Genomic DNA, 26,174 nt, shown 5'->3' with positions numbered 1-26,174 from the left:
TTTTCATGCCCGTTTTTAAAGTAATTTGGTTAGCAGAAATGGGATGATGTAGAACTTAGAGAAGAAATTCACTGGCGAGGTTAACTGTAATACTGTCTAGTGTACATGCAAAATGATTTAAGTGAAAAAATATCAGTGTTCATACTTCACTTTGTCCATTGTTGAGGTGGAGAGATCTGGAGGAACATAAGTAAGTTGGATAAGTAGCCTAAAATTTCTTTATCAGGCTATGCTAAATGAGTTAAGCATGGGTTACTTTGCAACAGCATTACTTTATTTTTTGCATCAATTTAATTAAGTTGGTTTTAAATCACAGCCAAAGTCACCCTGGCATATCTTATTCACACAAATGAGTATTTTTCTTTTGCCTACTACGATCCACAGTTCTCCAGCCACTACTAACATGTCCCAGCCGGAGAGGTATCTTTTATACTTCAGCATGGTATTCTTTATTTGCATATAGTTTTTTATTCACTGTGTCTAACAAGTGGTTTCCTTCAGTACTACTGCTTAGGCAGTTTGTTCCTATTTTTGCATTTGTAGAGTTGATTATTCAAATCTAAATGTGGAACTTTGCACTTTATTGATTGCATCTTTTTTATTCCAGACCATTTCTGCAATTGGAAATGACTTTGAAATGTGGATCCTGCCTCTCTTTAAAGGACTTGAAACTTTACTCATTCTGATGTCAGGCACAGATTTCACAAGTGTCATCTCTGTTCCCTTGGTCACAGATGGGACTGTTGAACGAAACTGGATCCAGAATAGACATATACGGGATCCGCTTAGAAATTGCTGGACAGTTTGATAAGGAAACTTTGATAACTACTGAGTTACTGTTTTTTCTAAACCACTGTGTTCTTTTAGTTTTTCTTTTTTTTTTTTTTTTTTTTTTTTTCACTTTTTCAATGACAATCTTAACGTTCCTTTGTAGACTTTGTGTCTTTCCTCTTCTCAGTGAGTTCCTAAATATGAGCCTAGACAGGTTTAGGGCCATTGGTTGAGTGTTTTGATTGAGATGATTATTTTCCAAAATGTCCTGACTTCCCCCAAATTTTTTCATGGTACAACAATGTTCTTTGATACAACAAGACAAGGCAGGAAGACAAGTGGCTGTACTGGCTCAGCTGGACCAAAAACTCCTCTTCCACCTTGCCTCAGACAGTGATCAGAAGTGGATGGCTAGGGAAGAGAAAGGGAAAGAAGAAAAATCAGCAGAAGTGTTATTTCCTCCTGTGCCTCTCCAGGATACTATCAGCTCTAGGACTTTAAAAGCTAAATGTGGTTTTGTGTATATGATGTCCCTTGGTAGATTTGTCTTCCATGTACTTGTCTGCTCTCCCTTGACCGCATACGATCTTTCAGCATCTACAGATAAGGACTTGCAGGGGTCTTGCTCTCCTCTTGCTTGTTCCCAAACTGGCTCCTCCCAGTTTCCTGTTATGTTTTTCTTTTTTCTTTTCTTTTTTAGCTCTGCCCTCCGCCCCCCCGTTTTTTTTCTGAAAGGGGGGTGCACAGTTCATCCATGTACCACCTATGTTGTGTTGCCCCAAGTCACCTCCCTGCAGAGTTTCCTCTGTCCCTTTCTGAGGAGTTCTGGATCATCTTGACAATCCTTTTGTACAGTTTTCATGAGCTCTTTGGAGTCTGAAGACAGAGAAACCACACTTGGCAGTTGAAATTGATGGCTGGCTGGCTGAACACATTTGCACCTCTAGGACCACCGCTGTCCAATGAGGCATTTCATTATTAGATATAACTCTTCTGTCCTCCAAACAAAGCCAGGGGAGATCCTCCCTCCCTCTCTGTGCTCCCTCCGTGTCTGCAGGTTCTCTTGGGGCACAGCCTCGCATCACACCAGTCCTCCTGGGACACAGGACCTTCCTACCCTGCTGCCACTCCTCCACATTATGCCTTTTATTTCCTTTTTGCTCCTAAGAGCATACTGAAGAAGAAAATGCCACTCTTCGATTTCTAAATCTCTCTCTCTGCATATTGCCATCTCAGTGTATTTAGGTTTTAGGCAGTTGCTTGTTTAGACAAGCAGCCTTTGAAAGAGGGAACAGGGAAAGAGGACTCCAGCAGCAGATGCCTCGCTAGCACGTCTCGTTGTGAAGGCTTCAGTGTGTGTCTGCAAGTAGTGTTGGTGATGCTGCGTTTTGCCTGCGCAAGGTAATGTAATACTGCTGCTTTTCCTCTATCCAGCAGCTCTGGCTGCAGCACGTGTATTTGGGGGGGGGGGGGAGGGCGAGGTGTGCATAAATTATTTTCCTATTTTGCTTTGGGAAGAACCACTGGAAAATTTGGAACTAAAGTTTTTTTACTCATCAAATTGTTGTCTGTAGTATGTTAGTTACAGGCTTTCTCTGGATAACATGGGGTTGGATAGCAACAACCTAAGCTTGATTTCTTAAATGAATGTTTGTGTTAATTTCTGAAGGTAGAAGAGTTCTTTTGCTGCAGTGTAGTTGTTGCTGAATATTTCATCAGGCTACATTCAGATAATGTTTATGTCTTCAGCAGAAAACTCCTGTTATTTTTCCTGATACTACCCTACACTGCTATAGCTTCAGGTAGTGGTTTTTTATCATAAACTGTGGCATGACTTCAGAAGGGTATCTGGCATAGAGAGTTGAGGCAAATACTTATGTATTGTATGAGAAGTGAATGACTGCAACATTATTTTGGGGAGATGAACATGATTGATAAGTTCTATCTAAAATGGTTAAGAAGCATTGTTTATATTTTGAATAAACCCAGTATGTTGCTTTAGGGAAGGGTGATGAAAGAAGGATAACAGATTCAGGTGGAACAGTGGAAACAGAGGAATACAAGGTGTAGGATACAGGTTCAGTACAGCTGGGTGAATGTACTGAAGTCATGGTACTTTAAGTTGAGGTTCTTTGTAAATTTGTATAGGTCTTAGAGATTAGCCATTGAGATGTAAATGACAGTGTTGCTTTTGTGTTGTTGTAAAGCTGGTGATAGGGAAGGTTAGGCTGTGTGAACTGCCCACCAGGTCTAGGAATCACACCACTTTATTTGCTTGTGGTGCACCTGTGAAGGAAGAAAACTGTATATATGTATATATATAAACTATATATACATATATATGTATATGCATATGTATTTCAATTATACACGCAGCAAGCCTAAAAGCTGTTTCTCCATAGCAGTGTTTCAAACACTGAGGTCTTCTCTGACTCTGTTGGAGGTCTCCATGGAGGACTAGCATGGTTAGGGTGGGAATTTACCCAGCTGTAGGCTGCAAACTGGGATGATGCAGGAAATGCTTAGGCAATTATACCAAAGTGATGTATCCGTCTGAATATAATCCAAAACCAAACAAAGTAACAAGAAGGATTTTTCCTTTCCTTTGGCACTTTTTCAGTGGTGCTTATTTATCTGACATGGTCTTTCTGTCATTCATGAGACATCCCAGGAGAAGCAAGACACAAATTTCTAATATAAGTAATAAACAGGAGCTTTTCCTCTTCCCACCTAAATATGTATTTTAATATTACAGAGGCACAGGGTAAGTTTTCTGTGGCAGGTCTTTCACGCAAGACCAAAACACTTCACTGACTTAAATAACACTGTTACAGAGATAATTAATAACACAGAGAGAAATTAAGAAGCTCAGGCTAGAAAGGAAAGACACGTTTTCTCCTGGGGTTTGATACGAGTTGGAAATGAGATGTGGCAGGGAGGTGCACGGAGGCTCTTCCAGATGACACGAGCAGCACAGAGTTTTGCACCAGCAGCGCTAACGTGATTTTGGATGGGCAAAGAAGAGGCCTGTAGCACTTGAGCCAAGAGGCAGGAACATCCTCTAGGGAAGAGATGGGAGCAGGATCCCAGCAAGAGGGATATGGAGGCTCAGCTGCACAATGGAGCCGTCAGGCTCGTGTTTTATGTGCCCTATCTCTGTCCTGCATGGATACCTCTGGTCATGCAGGGAGCAGTGCCAGAACAAAAGGTGGCTTCCTCTGAGTTGCTTACAGATGAGGAACAAGTGCATTGGGCCATCATGTTGTTTAGTCTCTTTAAATTTTTTAATGCATAATAATGTGAGAATTTAACAAGAAATCCCATTCTTTCCCACTTCTCTCTGTGTTGAGGCTGCTGCCTATATTGTTTCCTTTCTTCTTTTCCCTCTTTCTCTTCTAATACTCACTAGACATCTGGCATAAAGGGGTTTTTCACTTCTACAGCAAGTGCAGCACCTGCCATGTGAAATCTCTCTTTTTCTCTTTGAGTGAAAGCTTTAAGCAACACTTCTCCCAGACAGAGATTAAGGCCTGGGTATTGCTGTCTGGGCTGGACATTTGATTAATACAGGGTCCCTTTATTGTCACCCTGCCTTTCTGCTCTTCCTCATTAGAAATCAGTGACTCTTCCCCCAATTCATTCATGACTGGGAGAAAAGAATGCCTAATGATACACATAGATAAAGAAAATGTATAGCTTGCATTCAGCTGGTAGAATGAGCTATTTTCCCACGTGGAGAGGGGATTAAGCATGGGGTGCATTTGCCTCTTGCAGCTGCTAGTAGAAGCCTCTGACAGAAGATGGCAATGCAATATATATGCATGTGTGCATGTATGTACACATGCATGTGGAAGAACTTAGCTCAGTTGTTGTTCATATATACTTTTGTGTTTTGGTGAAATGCTGTGGTGGCCTGGAGTCTTTTTTTCCCCTCTGAAGGTTGCAAATGGTTTTGCTCCTGTGAGCTGCTGAGTGTTTCCATTAGCCCTTGACAGCACCCTGTCAGCAGGGACAATATTTGTTTGCTGGGGTTTGTCCAGGGAGGAACTGCAAGGAGGGGTGTGTAGGTGTGTTTTGGCCAGAGTATGGTGTCCTGAGGACATAATCCTTCCCGTAATGAATTGCACAATTTACTAAGTTAAGAGTGGGTACTTGGAGAGTTTGTTGTAACCCTTTTAGCACAGAGTTTTCTCCGCTTTTCAGTGATGTAGTCCTTCCAGACACAGACGGTATGAGTACGTGCAGCAGTTCACCTGGGAATAGAGTTTGATGAGTGCGTTTTTGCTGTCCTTTCTCTGCTGCCTCCCAGCTGAGCTGCCCGTGGCTGTGCCAGGGCTGGCATTTATGGCTTCCTGGAGTTCCCTTCAGCCTTCAGGTGGGACCACAGGCCAGAGAGGTGCGGTGCAAAGCCCAAGACAGCAAGCTCTCCTGGACATGTGCTGATCCTGCGCAGGATGGACTGCTGATGCAGAGAGGTGGGAGTAGTTCAGAGGAAAGATGTCTCAGGTCCAGCTGTTACTGAAGGGGATTTGATGGGGAGCAGAAGCTTTCTTCTGTTATGTGCTGTGTTGGTGGTGAGACCAGTGTGGCCTGGGCTTGCCTTACTCCAGGGCAGAGAGGGCTGAAGGGTTTGGAGCTGCAGGGGTACATGGCGAAGGTGCCAGAAGCAGGGTTAGCGGGTCCAGGATGGTGGGAGGTGTTACAGAACAGAAGAAGGGAAAGCTCACCTTAGATGTCATAAACCATAATGTAGAGTGTAAAAAGGAATGTAGACAAACCTAGATATATAGAAACATATATATATATGCTTCTTTCTGAGTAAATTCAGTTTTAGGAAAGATCTAAATGTTACACTGAGGTGGCAGTGAATTGTGAAAAGCTCCCTAGCTCTAGGCAGCACAGGAGGCAGCAGGAAGAAGGGAGCTGTCAGCAAAGGAGCAGTAAGGCTGGCAGGAAAGGGTCATTTTCCTTCTGTAAGTACTAAATAAACTTAAATGTCTGTGGGTCAGAAAACTAGTTGAGATGAGGCTTGTGGGGGCTACTACTTTAATGTATTTGGAATAAAGTAACTCAAGTTTGGGTCTTGGTAATCTTGTGCCAGTTGTGGGAACCCGTCTCGATGTTCTCAGGATGTTCTGTGGGGAAAATAAATCCTGGCTTCATGTGGTGCCAAGGGATCTATTAAGGGACTTTGTGGCTGTGTAGCTGCACTGTGGTAATACACAAGTTTTTCTTCGAGCCTGTTCCTGAGAAATGTAAACCAAAGCATTCTTAGGAAACAGAAATATTTCACGGTTACATGTACCTCATGCATCTGTGTAGATGTCAAGGACTTAACTTTTGAGAGTCCTGTGTAATGTGGTTGGGACACTACTGCTGCTGTGCATTTCCTTCATGCTCAAGCTTGATGGTCTTGCATTTTTGTGAATCAGGTATCTGTCAGAGTAAGGATCAAAAAACCCAACAACTCTGGTTCAAGATCAGTTCAGGTGAAATGAAGAATGTGGATGGGGGCAAATGTACTTGAAGAACAGGTGCTGTGTGAGTGCTTTCTCAAAGAAAGATGCGTTGGCAGTGTACTGCCTCCAAAGCGTACTGGATTCACCCCAAATAATAAGGTGGCAATGGCCATAAGTGCCTTCCTTTATCTTGCGGTTGGTTTTACTTTTGTTTTTAATGTTTTAGCGTAGTAAAGCTTTTTATCCTACCAGCACCTGCCTGAGAAACTTATTCTATGGCTGTATGAACTGACATGGTTAACTCAGTTTCTTTTCTTCCCCCCCCCATGCATTAAGTTCTGTGGGTACCTGAAACTGGCAGCTTTCTTCGGCGGTGGTGCTATGGGTCAAGAAACCAAAGTCAGACCTTTGTATTGAGGGTATTTCCACAAGCATACATCCTCAGCACAGGATGCGCTTCATTCTTGTGGCTTTGGCAAATGAGCTGTGATATGCTCTTACTGATGCTGCTGCTGCAAGTAATCAGCTAGAGGTTACTTTTCTGGGTGAAATACATTTAAACAGCAGTGAAGGAGAGGACTCTGATTTGTTTTGATTGGGTTTCCCCATGATATTTGCATACTGCAGTATGTAATATGAGCAGCTATATATAATGATTTTTTTCCTCCAAATCACACCATAAATCAAGAGAGAGGGAAAAAGAAATTGCTTTTAGTGGCATTGCATTCTCTTCTCAAGAACCCAGAAGGAGCTTAGATCTGGATGGTTCAAATGAATGTATTATTCTAATTGTGTTGATCATAACAATACATTTTTGTGTTGGGTGATGTATCTGTGAGGCAAATAAAAACCATTTAGAATCATCCACCTTTGTTTTCATTCTCATTCCCAGCTCAGTGGTAAAGAAGTAGTTCTAAAACTATTCTTCAAAGGTTTTGATAAACATTTGTCTATAGCTGACAGAGTGATTAAGATGTAATAACTTGAGATAAGCTTGAGAAAAGACTGTTTCATAACATAGTGCTATACTAGCTATTACAGAACAGCTCTATTTTGTTTCTCCTTACCAAGGAAGTTAGAAATCAGGGTGTTTTACTGTGCAAACTCAGTCCTTTCTTATGTTTGTCCTCATTTAAATTGACAAAAACATGAAAATAAATATGACAAAAATAGGTATAATCACTAACAAGTTTGCATTGAAAGTTTGTAAGTGTGGATTGGGGGCACAGATGTCCACGTAAAGAAACAGAACATAAGCTTAGTCTATAGTCTGTGTGCAACAGGCTCAAATGACACCAGTTTAAAAAGTATGACAGCCTTGGAAGGAATTTAGGCGGCAATTGTAAACTTGACTTGCTCCCTTGCTAGCTTGCGCACGCCTGCATGCACATCTGCTTGTTTTTCAGATGATTGTGCCAGCGCAATAACAGCTCTTGTCTGGCACCACAGCACTTGAGTGCACAGAGACTGCGATGCTTCTTTCATCCCAGCATCTGGTGAGATTAAGTATTAATGCTGCTGTTAATGAACAGTTTGCGGATGTGAATGAATATTTGGGGTTGTTTTTGTTTCCTCTGGTTTGTAGCCAACAAAGCCGTCGGGATGAACAAAGCCTTCCAGGCTGCCTACTATATAGATTAATTTACAGCTGCCAGTTTATATTAGTTGTTCTATTTATTCTGCTTGGGTGCTTTTTTGAGGAAAGGAGTATTTCTTAGTCAATTGTCTTGCAAAGAGAAAGGAATTCAGGCAATGTGAGGCAAACAAATTCCCGCTAATTAGGCAAGCTTTTGGCAGCTGAGGAGTTTGCTCCCTTTCCTTATGATTTTATGTTACATGAAAGGACTGAAGTTCAAAAACAAAATTTAAGTTGGGGTATGAACTTTGTCTTTTCCCTCCTGCACTCTGTATTGGTGATGCTGAGGCTCGGTGAATAGCAGCTATAACCAAATTTCTTGTCTGCCTTCTTAAAAGCCTGGCTCTACTGAAGGTCTTGACAAGAGGAGCAGCATACATCTCTTGCTTCTGCGGCTCCAAAGGTGCCATAGGTTTATCAGGAACCCTGCATGCTCCCTTTTTTTGTGATGTTTCCCTGTCATTCTCCTCCTCTCTGTCGCTGTTCGTGCTGAGTCCTGGCTCTGTGTGCCGACTGCCTGACGTAGGGACTGCTGGCTCTTGCTGCTGGGGATCCGAACCTGTGCACAGCCCCTCACCCTGAGAGGTGACTCTGAGCATATGGTGGTCAGTGAGGGCGTGAAAGCAATATCTGAGAGTTTATCCAAGAGCCTTATGGATATGTCTGGGTATGGATAATACAGACTGGCTGATGTTTTTGTCCGTCTTCTAAAATAACTGCTTTGGAGGACTCAAGTAGTTCAGAAGGGGATTAGTTGGTTTATTTGTGGCAGGATCAGGCACACCAGGAGATGTGCCCTTCTTCCGCACACTCACTTGAGCTAGAGCTCTTTGTTGCCCAAATTACTGAGAGGGGGATCAAACTGGGCTAAATAAAATCTTCCTTCTTCCCCTCCTCTCTCCTGGGTTGCAGGGTGGGGAATAATGCATTGTGGGCCTGTTCAGAAACCAAGTGGAAGGCAGTGAGATATGAAACATCCCAGGCGTTAAGAGGAGACCTTGCAGGGACAGGAGCAACTGCTCTCAGGACCCCACAGTGTCAGGAGTGCTTACTCTCCACCAAGATGTCCCAGGTGAACTGTCAGCTTTGAGGTGAGGCAAGGAAGTAAAGTCTTTTTGTCTTTCAGAAATATTTTTCCTCCTGCTCATAATGAATGGTCCTTTCTATAATTCACTTGTAAACCTTTGCAGGTAGCAATTACAGTATCTCATGTATTTTGATGCAAGTGTGTAACAGGAGAAATACCATGCATATATAGCTATACAGGCATATATATAAATATATATTAAAAAAAAAAATATATATTAAAAAAATACACTTTTTTTTCTGGTGAGAAGGTGGTTTTGCTCCATAGTATGTGATCGGTGGAGGGCATGATACCTGTGCTGTGATCTCTACTTTCTTCTGTCTTGGCTGGACTTTGGGTTTGGAGCTTGCAGGTGTCTAACTGTGGCAATGGTGCAGGTGTTTGCTATGCAATGTGTAGCTTCATTTGAGAAATACTTTCCTTTCCTGTTTTGGTCTTTATTCCTTTGAAGGTTTTTTAATTGATTTGGAAATACCAATTTAATGAATGCTGTTCTTTTAAGTGTTTCATATTAGGCATTAGAAGTATGTGTGTGTTCCATTTAATAAGAATTTGTGTTACAGCTGAATAAAGAATCAAATTTCTTCATTAACTACTACATGCCATGCAGCAATCAGAAAACCTTAAGACCTGCATAGATGAGAGAGCACCAGAGAATTTTTCAGTACTTGGCTTCTTTATTCCATGTAGGTTTTTTCTGTGCTCTATTTTTGTACACATCTAAAATCATCACACTTATTTTGATTATTATCAGTAAATTTAAAAGTCTTACAAAGAACTGCAGAGCTATGTAATTTCCTTCTTTCTCTTTCATTCTGGAAAACCATCTATATCTCACTATCTATTACACCATCTAAGTCAATAGAGGCTTGATCCTCGTCTGAATGTGAAAGGGAAATTACCCTGCTGTACAGGTGAACAGAGTACAGGGATCATTCAGTATCTCCTTTAAGCTTCCTCAAACATTTTTAAAGAGTAAAACCTTTGACCAATTTTGTGGTTAAAGACCTTTATGTCAAATGGTTTTCTTGGGTTTCTTGATTTTTCTTTCATGTGCACAGATGACTTAACAAGAAGAATGACTTTTGACTGTACTATAGGAATATATGTTCAGAGCATACATCATTAATAAGACCTTGTAAAGTAATTGGTGGTGTATAAAAACCCACAAGACTTGAAATTGCATGTATTTTTTTTTTATTTTGAATGTTTTCTTTTCAACTCCTGTTTTTTTTCTTTCCTCCTTCTGGTGTTTTAATTGGAGCTGATGACAATATTGTTTTAAGAAGCAAATCTTTTTACTCACAGTTTTCACCATCACATGTATTCATTTTATCGAGATCTGATGGATTAACCACAAAATAGTCTGCTTATTGGTTACTCTCAGGAGAACAAATGAAGCATAAAATCTTTGGGACATTTTTGGGTTTGTTCTGCAGATATCCCAGTTGTAGCTATTGAGTTGTGTTGCCTGATTTTGAACCTGTCTCCCTTTTATTCCTGCCACAGATGGGGAAGCAGGCAGTGCACTGAACAGGAATTCGTTTGCAAGTACAGCGAGTGTACTTTGGGGCAGATGTGTCTGCCTGTCCGGATGTTATGTGTGCATCTGCTCTGAGCTGGATCTCTTATGGGGAGACTGGAAACGAGTCAGTAGTGGCAGTGCAGTGGGAACCACCACTGAGGCTGAATCCCATATTTGTGTCTCAGTATCCAAACCAGAAATGGGACTAATCCAGTGTCCTCACATACATACATGAAAAGTATGCATTTTAGTTTGTTAGGAGACGAACAATAATTCCTGTATTTGCTAATACATTTTAAACATAAAGATTTAGAATGAATGTGAGAAAGATAAGCAGGTCATTTTCTAAGGTCTTTCAGGTGTTGGTGAAACATCAAGCCATTCAGATTTGGACACTTGGCTCTTAAGCCAAACTGTCTACCTTGGACTCTCTTCTAGTGAATGGAAGTCACAGAATAGAATCATAGAACAGTTTGGGTTGGAAAGGACCTTAAGATCATCTAGTTCCAACCCCCCTGCCATGGGCAGGGAAACCTTCCAACCCTGTCCAGCCTGCCCTTGAACACTGCCAGGAATGGAGCATTCACAAGTTCCCTGGGCAACCTCTTCCAGTGTTTCACTACATAAGAGAGGTATTTCCTCCAGAGGAATGTTCAAAATCTCTAAATTAAGTGCTTAGTCTAGACTGTCTCTCTTTCTGTTTCCATAAGCATGCTCTGCAGTCAGTGAAGGGGATGGGGTTGGGATAGCTGTGGATATGCTTCCCCGTTCCTTGTCTGTCCCACAGGGTGGTGGTTTGGGTTCCAGAATGGTGGTGAGGGAGAGAGGTGCAGACAGCAGGTTCTGCACTTGAGAGACATAGGTTAGGGGGGAAATTTGACAATTTGTTCATTTATTTGAATTAATTCCCTAAAACTCCCCATATATTAGAGACAACTGAGTAAGCGACATTTTGTAGGCTAGCAATTCTGTTGTTATCTAGAGAGCTCTTCTGTTTTCATGTGGAGTGCACCTCATTCCCACAGTCATACTGCTCCACAGCTCGTTGTTTATCTTTGCCTCTTTTTGCCGCTTTTGGATGGAGGGGCATAAATCTCTTTGAAATGTCTAGCTAAAATGTCAGAGTACTTAATGAAACAGTGATGCAGCTAGTTACGTTCATCATGAAGAATTTAAACAGAGAAAAATAAACTAAGCCAGCAAGTTCATAAATATAAAGGTATGTTTTCCTGCAAGAACCATAACAGTTCTGTGGTGTCTGTGTATTGTAGACAGTTACAGTATCTCGTTTTAATGTGTGTGCCTTACAGTGACTGTGCAGTTAGCTGAACATTCCTTTGACAGCCGTAACTTCGAATTGACTGACTTTCATGTGTTTAAGCTTCCCCTCTAGTATTTCTCCCTTTTCTCATTCGATTTCCTTCTGAAAAGCAGTAAAGAAACTAGCAAAAAAGGGGGAAAGAAGACACAATGGAGAAACGCCATAACTGAGTTGAACGCATATTTGAATTGAGAAGACCTGTTCTTTTTTAAATTCATGGTTTGGAGTTGTATTGCAGGCTGGCAATCCTGTTCGCTTCAAAGAACATGTATGGATTTAAATAGCAGACATTGCACCCAGCAGAAAGATTATTCAGGGTGTTGGTTTGTAGATGGAAAAGATCTGCAGATTAAATTTTCCAAGATCCCCAAAAGATCTTATATTCAGAGATCAAGAAAAAAAGTATCTTAAAGATTTAAATCCATTTGTAAATATGAACAGTAACAAACCTTATGGCTCTCTGGGTATCAGGAGCTGGAGTGAGATCCAAATGCTATCAAAATTAACAACAAATTCCCTGTGACTTAATAGGGTTGAAAATCATACTTAATGGTTTGCATGTGTAAGATTAGATATACTCAAAGTGGCACAAGGAATGCCTTTGCTGCTTAAAGATGCTAAATGACAGATAATTGAACAGTGGTTAAAAGGTGCTGGGAATCCCATGGCCCTCAGATTGGAACACAGGGCTATAATTACAGTTCAGAAGACTACAAATAATTTCTAGCTGTTTCGGTAAGAAAATGAAAGCCTTGACATAGCAAAGGTGGTTCTTCAGTGGATGGCCAGTTCGTTGTTATGTATGGGGTTCACACCATCTAAGTAGAGGTGTGTGAAAATTAGAGGTGAGCTACCTTTGTGGTCAAAGGGGCAAGAAAGAACCTAGGACACTCATCCTGTAACTGCATTATGGCAGTTTCACTTTCTCCATTGAATGTAGAAGGAAATTAAACTAATCTAAATCAAATCTTTCCTGTCACCTCAGGACAATTAGGTGACGTGTATCCAGCATGGTGACTATTGCAAGGCTTTGAGAGGAACATGCATGCCCTGTCATTAACCTTCACTTTGGTGAAAGAATTTGAGGGAATGGCGAATGTATTGCCTGTAAATTGTGTAAAATGGTGGGAGGAACAGGGAACTGTGAAGAATTGGCTGAAGTGTCCAGGGTTGTTTCTCTTCCCTTCCCCCTTGCTCCTGGGTGGATCAGTAGAAAGGAAAGGCAATTGTGTAATGGCATTTTTGCCCATCACTGTGTGATGTTAGTTTGACACATGCAATTTACTTGGAAAAGCTTAAGTAGCCTTAATAACAGAAAGTCCCAGCAGAGCTGACACTAATGGTCTCCCCGTTTGTCAGTCTCAACAGGGAGATTAAGAACTGAATGAACAAAGAGACCAAATTACCATGTCCCCCCTCTGGGTGTTGCTGCATGAAAACAGGTATGAGCCAAGGCAGTGGGTCTTTGGGCACAGTCTCCCGGTGTGAGGGGATGTTGCCTGTGCTTTCAGTTTAGCACCATTACTGAGAGCTGCTGCAACATTATCCTGTTTTTACACAAATAGTCAAGTCCAGTCTTCTTGAAAGAAATTCAGTATATCGTGCCCTGATAATGTGTATTATAGAATACTCTTCAGACACTAACCATCTGATACACTGTGTTAAACCTAGCCCAGCTAGCTCTACTGTTTTTTCTGCCCAGTTTTGCACAGGCAAATCGTAATTTCTTGGCCAGAACTCTCAGTTAGGTGTAACAGTGCGGCTCTGTGGGGTGAGTGCCCAGAGATGGATGTGTCCCCAGTGCATTGGGTTGGACTTGCAAAAATGTCTCAAAGGAAACAGAGCATCTGTTTCTGCTTTCGTCCAGAGCTTGGAGAGACTTAGTTAATAATATGAGCACAGTCCGTGAATGGCTAAACACTTCCCTTTCTGAGTGCTATTCCATGAATATATTATAAAGTACAGTGCCAGCTCCCTTTTGCTTGCCTTCTCTAGGACAGGTTTGTACAATCAGTCCAATGTTCAGTTAAAAAAAAATTGCTGCTGCCTATATTTTCTGTCTGGGTTTTGTGGCCACTGTGTGGAAGGCTTTAATTGCAAACTTGCTTCTAAGTAAGACTGACTGGCCTTTTATTGGGAGCATTGCTCATTTTCTATAGAATGGCAGAGAAATTTCTGGCCATTAGCAAGTAAACCAAACGTGTTTCAAGAGAGGTTTAGGTGGGCTTTACCAACACAAGCTTTGATCCATGATGATGACTGTTTGTGAAAAGTAGACTCTACGTTATTCAACCTCAGTACTGAGGAAAAGTGGATCACCTTTCTGTGAACAGCTGATTTTCTAAGATACTGTCGTGTTGACAGATCAGTTGTTAAACATAACCCAAATATGTGTCCCCTGGATTTAGAAGATTGAAAGCTAAGCAAGAGTTAGGGCATCAGTATCAACATTGTCTAGTCTTACCTTTATAACTAGTCTTTGCTTTATAACTCATTGTATTTTCCAGCATCACTTACACTTGGCCAAGTATACCGGGTGAATGGTGGAGCTCAACATACTTATATTTCAAAGGCAGTGAAACTGATGCTTTGCATTTTATTAACTGAATGTAGGTAGATGGTTCTATAGACGAACAATCCTCTTATATAACGTAATAATTAATATTTAAGCTGTTAAAATATATTTGAGGCATAACAAGTAATGTTTTCTGCTAAAAATGGATTCGTACAGCCTAGTTTGTATGTTTTTCTATGTGCATACAGCATACAAATGAACTCTGTACATCAGATGCGTGTGATATTTAATCTCAAGTGGAATGCTTGACACTTGTAGCGGCAGTTCAGAGATGAGGATAGCTTTATTAGTGTTTTAGTCACGCTGTCTTAAATTCAAGTTCTTGTCTTACTGTGGTTAATTAAAGTTTCGTTGTTGATCTCCAGCAATTAGGATTTGCTCCCTTATGTGTCACAGTTGCAGTGTTGTTTTGTAATTGATTAGTGCATGCATCAAAAATGTGGAGGAGGAAAAAAGAAGGAAAAAAAATGTTATTAAACTTCCTTAACAGAGACTTGCACGACTGATACAAAAGACAGGAGGACGTAAATCTTTTAACTCCTAAAGAAAATTAGAAATACCTTCTCCTAAGTGGACTGCCATGCATTTTGGGAAATACCTATGTGTTTCTTGAATCATGGGCACTAAGCAAATCTGACAGTTCATAAGGATGTAGTAATTTAATATTTACTTAAGTATGGCCTGGATTGTTTTCAGAAGGCAAATGCAATGAGAGTGAAACAATTCTATGTTATGCTTCCTGGAACCCTGCCACTGCATCTTTTGTCTTGTTTGATGGGCTGTTGCCTTGTCTAACTTTCCAAGGAAGAAAAAGCAATGTAAATATAAGCAGAATTTTGATGAAGCAGAAAAGTGATTTGGTTACTTTATAAGGGAGGATTTTTTTCTTCCTTTGCAAGGAAGGAACATGGTAGACTTGCTGGATATTTTTCTCTGAAATAAACTTACTCTATTCAATTTTAATATCTGGAAATTTATCAATAATCACTAATTTTAAAACTTCTCTAGTGTATCGCTTACTAATTTTTAGAGATACTTTTGTCTAAAACAGTGAACCTGGAGAAAAGTGGGAAGTGGCTGAACAGTACATCTGATAGTGCAGTCTGCCAAATAATGCCTGCATCTTTTAGCTCTCATTATGTTGCATAAATCTTCGTTGAGTGAAATATTCAGGTTTCCCAGAAGGCCACATGAGGGCAAGGACTTAAAACCTAACATTTCTTAACAACTTGTGAGCAATGCTGTGCACACGTCAAAATAACATAATTTATACAATTGACACTTTGGGGGTATGTTTGATTCTTAACTGCATGCCAAGCGTCATTCCAGCATTTGTTTAAGAATATGCAGGAGTATGTATTTTCTTCTGCTGTGTCTTTTATCTCTTTGGTGAAATAATAAAAGAATCTGTTCTGTCATTCCTGTAAGGTGCTCCTGGGCTGGCTTTGTGCTGATGGCAACGGCTCAGTACCAGGCTGGTTTCCTGCGGTTCTGGTAGTATGGTAGCCATGGGGTCCCTTCAGCATAACTGCAGTCCCTCTCCATAGCACCAGTGAGGTTTTTGCCAGGTTGCATTTGTCCCTGGGGGGTTCCCTTTTTCCTCCCTCCAGTTCTCTCTCTGTGCAGGAACTCAGCAATGGTTCTGAAGAGAAGACTGGCAGAAGATGTTTTTTCATTGCCTGTGTTCTCTTCTCGCTTCTTACAAACTTTCTGTTCTCCAGCAAAGGCAGAAGTTCTTTGCCTGCCCTCTTTTGCTAACCCCTCCGCTTGCCCTGCTCAGTCTTAATCATTCACTGCTTTTTCATCTCTTCACTTAGCGTCCACTCTCACCTCTTGTTCCTCTGGTTTTGCTACCAACATAAGCTGACTTGAATCTCTTCCAGCTTGAAAAAAGGCCAGGCCATCACCAATTACATTTGCACTTTTAAGTACCCTCTGCAACTCTCTTCTCTTTCTTGTTGCTCAACACGCTGTCAGTAGATGTTGTGCCTCTTTCTAATGCACCCATGCCTTTTCCAGTCCAGCTTTGCACACTTCATTCTGGGCAGCATCTTTACTGAAGTCTTCCTCATCGAAGTTTACAAGTTGCTCTGCCTCCTCAGCCTTACTTTAGCTGACAGCTGCCTCATGTCCCCAGTGGTGTTCTTGAAATCCTGCTCCTGCTTTTGTTCTCTGATTATGTCCTCTTTGGGTTCTGCCTCCTCAGCGATTTGCTTGGAGGATCCTCCCCTGTCCAGCTTTTTGGTAATTGTTGTCTGTGGTTGTGCCCTTGGTCGTTTGTGTTTCTTTTCTGAGCCTTGTGGATGATCTTACCTTGAGACAACATCAGCTCAACTTCTGCCTCTGTGCTGAAGATTTCCCTTTGTTGCTGTGCACCCCCAACATCTATTCTGTATAGGCCAGAAATACCTGTCTTTCTTTCCAGCAGAGTCTTGTGGACGTGGAGATATCAAGCTGACATTTTTCTATCCCATCACTTCTGATTTTTTTCCCCTTTTCCAAACTGTCACCAGCAATTCTGTATTTTGGATCATTTGGAAAAAAGTTATCATTCTTCTTGCCACTCAGATTCCTGTTAAGAAAATCTTTAATTCAGGATTCCTGTAGGTGATTGTGACCACACTGTACCTAAAACTTGCCAAATACTTCTGCATCTCTATCTTTTGTATACTTCTGTATTGCTAAAACTGTGTCCAGAATTTTGTCTCATAATTTGTGCATCTGTTACTATAACGTGCTTCACTGATGTTGGTAATGTGAGGATTTCACCCTGTTGCTGCTGCTTTGCATACCCTGGCAGAGGTTGATTTCTTAATCTTAGGAGTTTGACCAAAACACCTTCCTCCCCATGACCATCCCCCTTTTCTTTACCAGGGTGAACATAAGGTGGTTGCCATTTTTTTTTGGGGGGGGGGGGGGTTGGAGCCTGTGATGACTTTTGATCTCTCATTCAGTACTAAGATCTCAACTGCATCCCTGGCTGATTCAAGACGTCTCCTTCTGTTCCCTCCTTGGCCCATTTTGACACGAATGCTTGTGCCAAGGGAGAACTACTGGATAACATCCACGGTGCTGCCCGAGAATCCTCACTCAGCGCCTCCCCCTGGCTTTACTGTGTTGCCTGCAAAATTCAAATGGTAACCAAGATGCTGCTACCATGTCTGGGCTGTTACACTGTTCACTGCATTGTTGATGAATCCCTCCAGTTGCTGCCTCTTAGTTTTTCCTCTCTAATTTAGGTCAGGGATCATCTATTTCACCGTCTGGACCCTTTTCTTTGAACTAAGTTTCAGACTGTAACTAGTCTTTAATAAATAATGTGTAAATTAGCAGCATGTTGTGGTAATTTCATGAATTGCAGTCTGCATTCTAGACATTAATTGCCAGATGAACTGTTTGTGTAGATGTAAAGTTAATTCTGCTAGGATATAGTTTTCAAGGAGTATAGGTAAGAGATAAGATACCCAGCTGTGAAATAACACTGTGTTCCTGCTGAACCTGATGAGGTAAACAGAATGATACAGCTAATCAAAATTAAATTGAATTAGACTTAATCAGGTTTACAGCAGTAATGTTTCTGGGTTTTTTGGGTTTTTTTTAAAAAAGGAACCTGTTATTTTTCCAGCTCCCAAATGCAATTATAACAGCAAATAACCTGTGTTCCTTGTATACTTTCTGGGACTTGGGAACCTGTTTTCAGGGTACTCCATTTGTTCCTAAGTAGAAGTACTGTGTAAATTCATCCAAACTGTAAGAATGGATTAGATGAGCTCTGGAGATGTCTCTCCGATTCCCATTTCAGTGATTCTAACTTTAGGCTACATCTTTTTGCACCTCATCTTGAACATGATATATGAATAGTCTACCTGCAGTTTAGATACAGATTTGGGTGAGGTTTTTTTCTTCCCTTTTTTTTTTTAATATATAAATATTTCAATTGCTATTTCTAATTAAAATGAAACAGAAAGGTTTATTTTCAAGCAATGACATTGTCATTGACAACATAGTCAGCAAAACAGTACCAAAAGGTCAAGTCACAGACATAACCAGTGGTTAGTCTTCCAGTGCCTTTCTGTATTATCTTTTTTTTCTTCTGCATAAACATATCTGCTGATCTGAATGTGTTAGGAAAAAGGATAAGAAAAGCAGCTGAATTATGCTGAGATGTTAATTAGTATGAAAGAGGGATGGTAAGGTCTTCCAACAGCATTTTCTAATTGAAGTCACTGAACTGGCATTTCAGCAATGATTTCTGCTTCAGAGATCAAGAGAGATTCTTCTTAGCAGTTTTCTGTCTGCAGCTCTCAAAAGTTCAAGCAGGATACAGGACTCGCAACACCGCTGAACAAGCAGTGACATTGGCGATAGGTGATAATTCAGCACATTGTTTACTTCTATGACTTGCTCTGTTTTACCAGCAGCCCAGTCTCTGGCAGATCCTTTGCCTCTACCTCAGGGATTTTAGGAGGAGGGTAAAGGTCCTCCTTGTTAAAGTGGCAGCTGCTCTGCCTCTGTGCCCTGGGGAAGCTTCTGTAACTTGCTTCTCTACAGATGTACGAAGCTGCCATTTTACCTTTGGAAAGGAAACCACTGCGAGTCCCCAGCCCCTCCACCTCTGTGTGCCTCAAGGGTTGAATTTATGACCCAGGAGTAATAGAGACCGGCTTTTTTTGGTAGTGCAGGCCTGTAAGTCTTTCATCTGCTCACGAATACTGCTAACATGGTAGTCTCTCTGAAGTTTAGAGGATATCCTGGCTTCAGAAGGCATGTAACAACCTGGAAAAACAGCAAGAATGGGGAGCTAGTAGAGTAGGAGTATTTGTGTAAAGAGTATAAGAGAGAGATTACAGGCTGAGAACGGAAGCCTTAATGAATATGCCTAGTAAGTTCCCATAGCCAGAGAAAAATTTACTCGCTTATGTCCACCTAGGTGGCATGGCTGAAATGGGATATCTGGGCTAGGGTGACAGTGAGATGTGATAGGGAAGATATTAGAGAACCAGGACAAGGCCTTTTCCTGATTTTATCGATTTGTTGCCTGATTTCTGGGAAGATACGAAGGTCTCTGTCTTGTTTTCCTTGTTTGTATGATGATGCAGCTCTCACTGCTTGCATTTTTCAGAGATTAGTTAGCTGGGAACCAAACTGGAGAGCCATAGTTTGAACTTGTTTTGTTTGTAGTGGGAAGCGGGTGTGAAAACCTCAGCAGGAAATGGCTGGGTTTGCCCAGATGGATATAGGCAGCTGAATGCTGCAGAAAGCACCGGTGTTAAATTTCTGTAGTCCTCAGTCTGCTTTGACGCTCCATTTGCGATGTGTTTCTCCTGACACAGGAGCAGAGTACCATACCGTGGTACAGAGACTCGCTGTTGCTGTCAGCACTGGAAAAGACTGAAGCTGGCATCCCTGTTGTTCTCAGCCAGAGGTTGCCCTGCAAGGCACAGCTGTAAAATGTTCATCAGAAAAAACTGATCTTTAAAAGTGAGTAAAAAGCAAATCTGACTTCTAAAATTTTTTGTCTGAAATGTTTAAAAATAATGCCATGCAGAAGTGCATTTGGAAACGCACTGAAGTTCCTGGGTAAATAGGGATTTCTAAGGACTGGTGGCTCAATGCTAGTGAAGAAAAGTGTCAAATGTCCTACTGAAATGGGATTTCCCTAAGCAAGAGGCCGGCTCATAGGAAGAACTGCTTTGTCAGGGAAAAGGCCGCCTGGGAGGGACAAGCTGCTGGGGCTGATACGAAGGCTGCATGGGGAAGTACCTCGGCATCTGTATTGGGAAGGATGTCCTGTTTTGTGGGCCATGTTCACATGCTCAAAGAGCATTGCAGGAATGAAGAGGATGGCTTCCTGATCTGCTTTCTCCAGGACACAGGTAGCCAACAACAGTTTCCAATAGCAGAGACAGAGACCATCTTGAGGATGCTTGCAGTTTTCTCAGTGATTTTTAATTGCCTTTTACTTTTGAATAGTGAATGTCTATGTTCAGGAACTCACTGCAAAGCAACATTCTTAGCTGTTTTGTAGGTTGTAGCTCTAGACTGTAAGAGATGAACTTGTAGACCTGAAGAATCACATATTCAATGGGAAGCTACAGAGTATGAGGCATTAGCTGGGGAGGTTTGGAGGGAGGCGACTCCAGTGTCCAGGCCTTGCCCAGGCATTTGAATCCAGGTACCACTCCTGCCTTTCCACAGCTGAAAAAGGTCTGCCTGTGGAGCCCATCCCTTGAGACGCATCACCAGTGCTCTGCCCAGACCCAGCTGGGAGAAAATGCTTGAGATTCAGTGACTGGTTTCCCTCAGAGCGGTCTGGAGAGTTTCCTTTTGTGGAGTGCTTGACCAGCCGTGATATTTATCTAAGGTATATACAGTATTGGTTATTAGTGTTTTATGTGTGGTGTAACAGTGCTGTTTCATGAGCCTTGAGTGAAAGCAAGCTGCGTGTCTTCTGGTGCTGTCTCAACAGCAAATATGTTAAAATGAAGTAGTCCTGCTTGACATATTAAGGTACTTCCTTACAATTCTGATATGTATGAAAGAACAAAACCCAAATCAATCTTTGCTAAAAATGCCATAATTAAAGCAATGTCAGACTGAACAATATGTTGTTAGAAACACAGATTACAATTACTTGCTTTATTTATTCCATTTTCTGCTGCAAAAGGAATCACAGCTACATGAATGCTTCAGCAGGAGAAATGCTCAGGTACAGGAAAGCATTGTGAGAGACTGGATTTTCAGATAGGCAGAGCCTGTAATGCTTTCTGTGGAAGACTGTTTTTGACAACTTGCACGGATGTATATAGAGTGCCTACCACTTCCCTGGTGTGCAAACCAGGACAGTAGTGCTGCATGGAGAGGAACACGAAAGACCAAAATCTGGAGACATAGTTCCTTAAAATCTTTAGCCTCTTGAGTTGTCAATGTTACAAGCCCAAACTCTTTGTGAGAATGCACATAGTTCCTTAGAAATGAAATCTATATTTTTTACATGCATGTATGTACATGTGTCCATATGTAGGTATGTGTGTGTAAAATAGTATTTTCATCTTCTAAGCTACATATAAAAATGTATGAGTGGACAGGGAGGCGGAGAATTGTTTTACTGGAGACAGAATGACTGAAGGATGTAATTCTGTAGTATTATTTAACTGTTAAATTGCTGATGGATATAGAAATGACCATACCTCACCCAAATACATGCTTGTGCATACATGTAAATGTGGTATATGCAGAGAGAAGAAGTAACTTAGCTTTCTCCAGTTAGCCTATTTCACGTGAGAGGGAGTTGAATGTAGAGGACTCTGTGATGATTCTGAAAAAGGTTCGTGTTTGATGTCGTATAATGTATTTGTTCCTGACCTGGTTGTGTACAGCATATTGCAGTAGTGCACTGTGCACCTGCTGGGGTAAGGTTTATGATGATGATGGGGTTTTTCAAGAGAAAGAGACTGTCCCACTAGAAAGCCCCATCCTCGGCACAAGGAGGGGCTTTCCCTGTGCAAAGCTGTTTCATTGTTTCTGGGAAATAAGGCGCTGGAGAGTGAGCCAGGCTTGTGGGATCGTTGCCAGAAGCAGATTAGGGCTTAGAAAATAAAACCAGAGAGTGTGGTGTGATTTCTAAAATCCATGCAGAAGACTAGTCATTAGTGAGATTTGCTAATACTTTCCGCACCAGTTGTTTTTTGCATTTCTTTTCCAATATCGAGTGTTGTAATGCTAAATAAATCACAGTGATTTACCACTGACAGGAGATGTCATGGTGAAGTCAGGCAGATAGAAGTCCTTTAGCAAATTGCAGAAAACTGAGTGTTTCTCACAGATACTGTGGATAGGATTCATTTAATCTAACTTTGGATGTTTATAGTGCAGTATCTGAGATGGTGCTTAATGAGGTAAGTAATTTTGGAGTGTCATTTATCTGATAGTTGAAATGTACTTCAGGATGACGTGGATCATGTCCTTTGTTGACTATAAAGGGAGCCTAGCTGAGTAAGTCAGTGGTAGGTGTCTGCACTGTTTAGCGAACCTTATTGTTTACATCTGATGTCACAGTGCTGTCCAGAGTGTCCCTGAGTTTTGGAGAGTTCCGAAAATTTGCATTCAGTCATCTGTGGTCAGATCACGCAGAGCAGAGGTGGTGCCAAACACTTGGCAATCTGTTTGGTTTTTGTTTTGCTCTCACAAATCTGAGATTTGGCTTCAGTCGTCAATGACTGTCTTGGGAGGAACATCATGTAATAAAATGGAAGTGATAATTTTTGAACTGTAACTGTAAATCATAGCTCTGTGGTAAGACTTTCACATGAACATCTTTAAATTTAAACAGGGGAAGTTCAGGTTAGATATAAGGAAGAAGTTCTTTACTGTGAGCGTGGTAAGGCACTGGAATGGGTTGTCCTAAGAAGTGTTCAAGGCCAGGCTGGACAGAGCCTTGGGCGACATGGTCTAGTGTGAGGCATCCCTGCCCATGGCAGGGGGGTTGGAACTAGATGATCTTAAGGTCCTTTCCAACTCAAACCATTCTGTGATTCTATGTCCATGCCATCCAATCTCTAAAATAAGAATTTATGAAAATACAGCTGTTTTTTGGATGGATGGTAAAGGAATCCTGATGTTTCTGGCTTTTAATCCTTTTGAGAAGATGTTTCAAATACCACTGAAGCTGGTGTGAACCTTATTGTTTCTTACATTTATTTGGAAAAACCTTCCTGCGTAGAAGAGGTAGGGGAAGGAATGTATGAGAGTGATCTGAATGTGCAGCACACACTGGCCATATGGGTGGTGGGCATGGTCTGGATATTGGTTCTGGAGCTCTCTGCATGTGAAAGGAAGCAGAATGCACCGAAGAAACTACCAAGGAGACAGTAGACAAGCATGTTGGTATTGCTGAGAATAAGCATGAGTGTGCTCCAGGGTGGCGTACTGCAGGAGCATCCCTTGCACTAAGTATGCTGTCCTGCTGTCTCGAGTCCCACTGGTGAAAATCTCTACCTTTCCTAATCTCATTCCAAGAGAAACTATTTAGATTGCAAATGTAATGAGTTAATCTGTTGTGCAAACTATTCTGTGAGTAGCACATACCCTGCTGTTTTATAGACTTTCCTGTTCTCTGGATGAACAAGTAATTTCCTCTTCTTGTGGGGTAAACCTTTACACAATGAGCATGTGTGCAGTTTTAAACACGTTCATTCCAATGGCTTCAGGTGACTATTGCTTCATAAATTTTCCAGCAAAGGGCCACAAAGGGACTGGAGCATCTTTCTTATGAGCAAAGGCTGAGAGAGCTGGGGCTGTTCAGCCTGGGTTAAGAGAAGGCTGGACAGAGATAAGATAAGGGAGATCTCATCAGTGTACAGAAATACCTGAAGGGGAAGATGTATCCAGACTCTTTTCAGTGGTGCCCAGTGACAGGACCAGAGCCCGTGGGCACAAACTGAAACACAGGAGGTTCCCTCTGAATGTCAGGAAGCACCTTTTCACTATGAGGGTGACTGAGCACTGGCACAGGTTGCCCAGGGAGGGTGTGGAGTCTCCATCCTTGGAGACATTCAAAAGCCGTCTGGCATGGTCCTGGGCAACCATCTCTGCTGTGGCAGGGGGGTTGGACCAGATGGCCTCCAGAGATCCCTGCCAACCTCAGCCAGTCTGTGATTCTGTGGGTTAGATACAACTGGCTGTTTGTCCCTCACAAATGGTTGCCAGCCTTCTTGGGAATTCTCATAAGGTTGTACAGGGCTCCTGGCCAAGGGTACTAAACATCTGCTTAATAGCAGGCTCCCAGAAAAACATTGAAAATGTGGCTGGATATTAGGAAATATTACCATGGTGACACTTCTGTGTTATGATGTTGGGTCAGATGGTGAAGTCAGTTAAAACTGCCTTTGATAGATCATATATGGAGTCAGGGCACCTGATTCATAAATTTGTAATGGCCCTACTTACACTAATTATCAGTGAAGCAGAGCAGATACGTTAGAGCTATTATATTCACTGCAGCAGGAATGGCACAGTACTCACTGGCATCAGCTTTTTACATGTAGAATTAATTGTGCAGTTAAGCTGTTGTTTTAAAATGTGTTTCCTCTTGGTAGTAAAAGTATTCGTCTGTGTAATACTGAAATTCTGCTACTAGATAAACCTAGAGATTCAGAAGGTGGTTCGCAGTGTGGTAGATGTGGTATTTTTAAAAGATACTGATAATTATCCAGTTTTCTGGACCCATTCAAGAGAGTGCCCAACCAGTTGGAGCAGTAACATCAGCCTCTCCAGCTCCTTCAGGTGTAGCAACTAGATAAGAAATCAAGACATCTGCAGAAAGCTTCTGAATTGATTTATTATCCTCTTTGAGGAAAATATATTGAGGCAATCGTGATTGATGGTTTTTCACAACTCACAAATAGATTTATGAAGCAAGTAGTACTTGCATATCCTTTGCCATTTGTTCGGCATATGTTTTCCTTGATGGGTGTTATACATGAAGGGGCCAAACCCTGAAGATAATCAGTGTTCATTTTACTACCTGATAACAGGAACATTAAAATCAGGGGCACTGTATATGGTGACAGGCAGGATGACATTACATGAAGAGCAGATTCTCTGTTCTCCCATAACACAAATACATTTATTGGCATCTGAAAATACGCGAAGTACCTCAGTCTCCTTCCCTGGCAGAGGAAGATGGCCACATGGGTGGTGGGACAGAAAGGACCGTAAGCTCTGCATGAGGGTGGGAAGGAGATGCACGAACCTCAGGAGGAGAGGAAATCCGTGGGGATTTGGCTCCAAAATCTAGATTAAACTCTGCAGAGGTGAGTGCCAAGCACTACACTTGCTTGGCTGCGAGAGTGGATCTCTGCTTCCTACAAGGCAGGGAATGACTGGTTAAGCTGCAGAAACAGAGTTTGGAATGGGCTGGGGAGTGAATTTGATCTGTGTGATGCGGCTGCAAGGAAAGGCAAGCCTGGCTCTGGGCCTCTGGGATGCAGAAATGGAACTGTGGAGGAGATCACAGGGAATTATTGACTGGGGAGTTGTCACAACCTGAAAGGTTACCTGGCCTGCAGGAGTAAGGAGATCACGACCGTGTGTTTGCAGGGATTCTGTAATACACAAGGACATGAAGGCTACTTCTCTGCTCTATTAAGTTTACCAGAAATAATACAAAATTCACAACTAGCAAGTATACTTGTGATCAATACAGCGAATATATATATATCAAGCTATAATAAATTATTAGCAGCAATCAATAACAGCAGCAACAAATATATATATATTACAGGTTACTACAAACTTATCCCTAGTAAACTTACTGATAAAGTAACAGCAGATATACTTACGGTAGACTACTTACTTGCATATGTATGTATGTTCATCATATTGCTGATACCAAGTGCATCAGACAAATCCCAGAAAGAGGCCAAACCATTCCTGATGTGGGAGGACAAACTGAACTGACCCCATAAGTGGGCCCAAGAAAGTAACAGGCAGAGTCTCTCTTCAAAGATGATCCTTGTCATGGAGTTGGGAGTCAGCCAGACATCCCTGGCGAGGGTCCAAGAGCTTGTCTAGAAGATCTTGTAGAAGGTTCCTGTAGGGAGCTCAACCTGTTTAGGAAAACTACATGCAGTACAGGAAATTCTCAGAGGGAAAAGCTCTGTTTTGGGTAAAAACTAAGAAGTCCTTTCTATAGCACAGAGACATAAAAGGGCATAGGACACCATCCGTGAAACATCCAGTAGGTGCTGTTAGTTTCTGGTTTTCACCTGCGAGAGCAAATAGATGGTTTCTGTTCTCT

The 26,174-nt window shown here is 41.6% G+C and overlaps 1 protein-coding gene across 9 annotated transcripts in view; it reads left to right on the top strand.

The window, feature by feature from the left end:
* ANKRD6 (ankyrin repeat domain 6) overlaps positions 1 to 26,174 on the top strand; it is a 95,824-nt gene that overhangs the window by 27,222 nt on the left and 42,428 nt on the right. For 2 of the 9 annotated variants that reach the window (XM_030489521.1, XM_030489517.1), the window contains exon 3: positions 19,708 to 19,855. The exons of 4 other annotated variants lie outside the window; for them this stretch is intronic. The gene's annotated coding sequence lies outside the window, so the exon portion shown is untranslated. Of the gene's footprint in view, positions 1 to 17,274; positions 17,512 to 19,707; positions 19,856 to 20,572; positions 20,739 to 26,174 lie in introns of those variants that run through there. 3 more of the 9 variants (XM_030489518.1, XM_030489513.1, XM_030489520.1) reach the window with 3 other exon arrangements.

Source organism: Strigops habroptila, chromosome 6 (assembly GCF_004027225.2).
Source record: "Strigops habroptila isolate Jane chromosome 6, bStrHab1.2.pri, whole genome shotgun sequence".
In the NCBI taxonomy this organism is placed as follows: domain Eukaryota; kingdom Metazoa; phylum Chordata; class Aves; order Psittaciformes; family Psittacidae; genus Strigops; species Strigops habroptila.
Note: the sequence above shows the minus strand (reverse complement) of the source record. Positions and strands in the feature narration are given on the sequence as shown.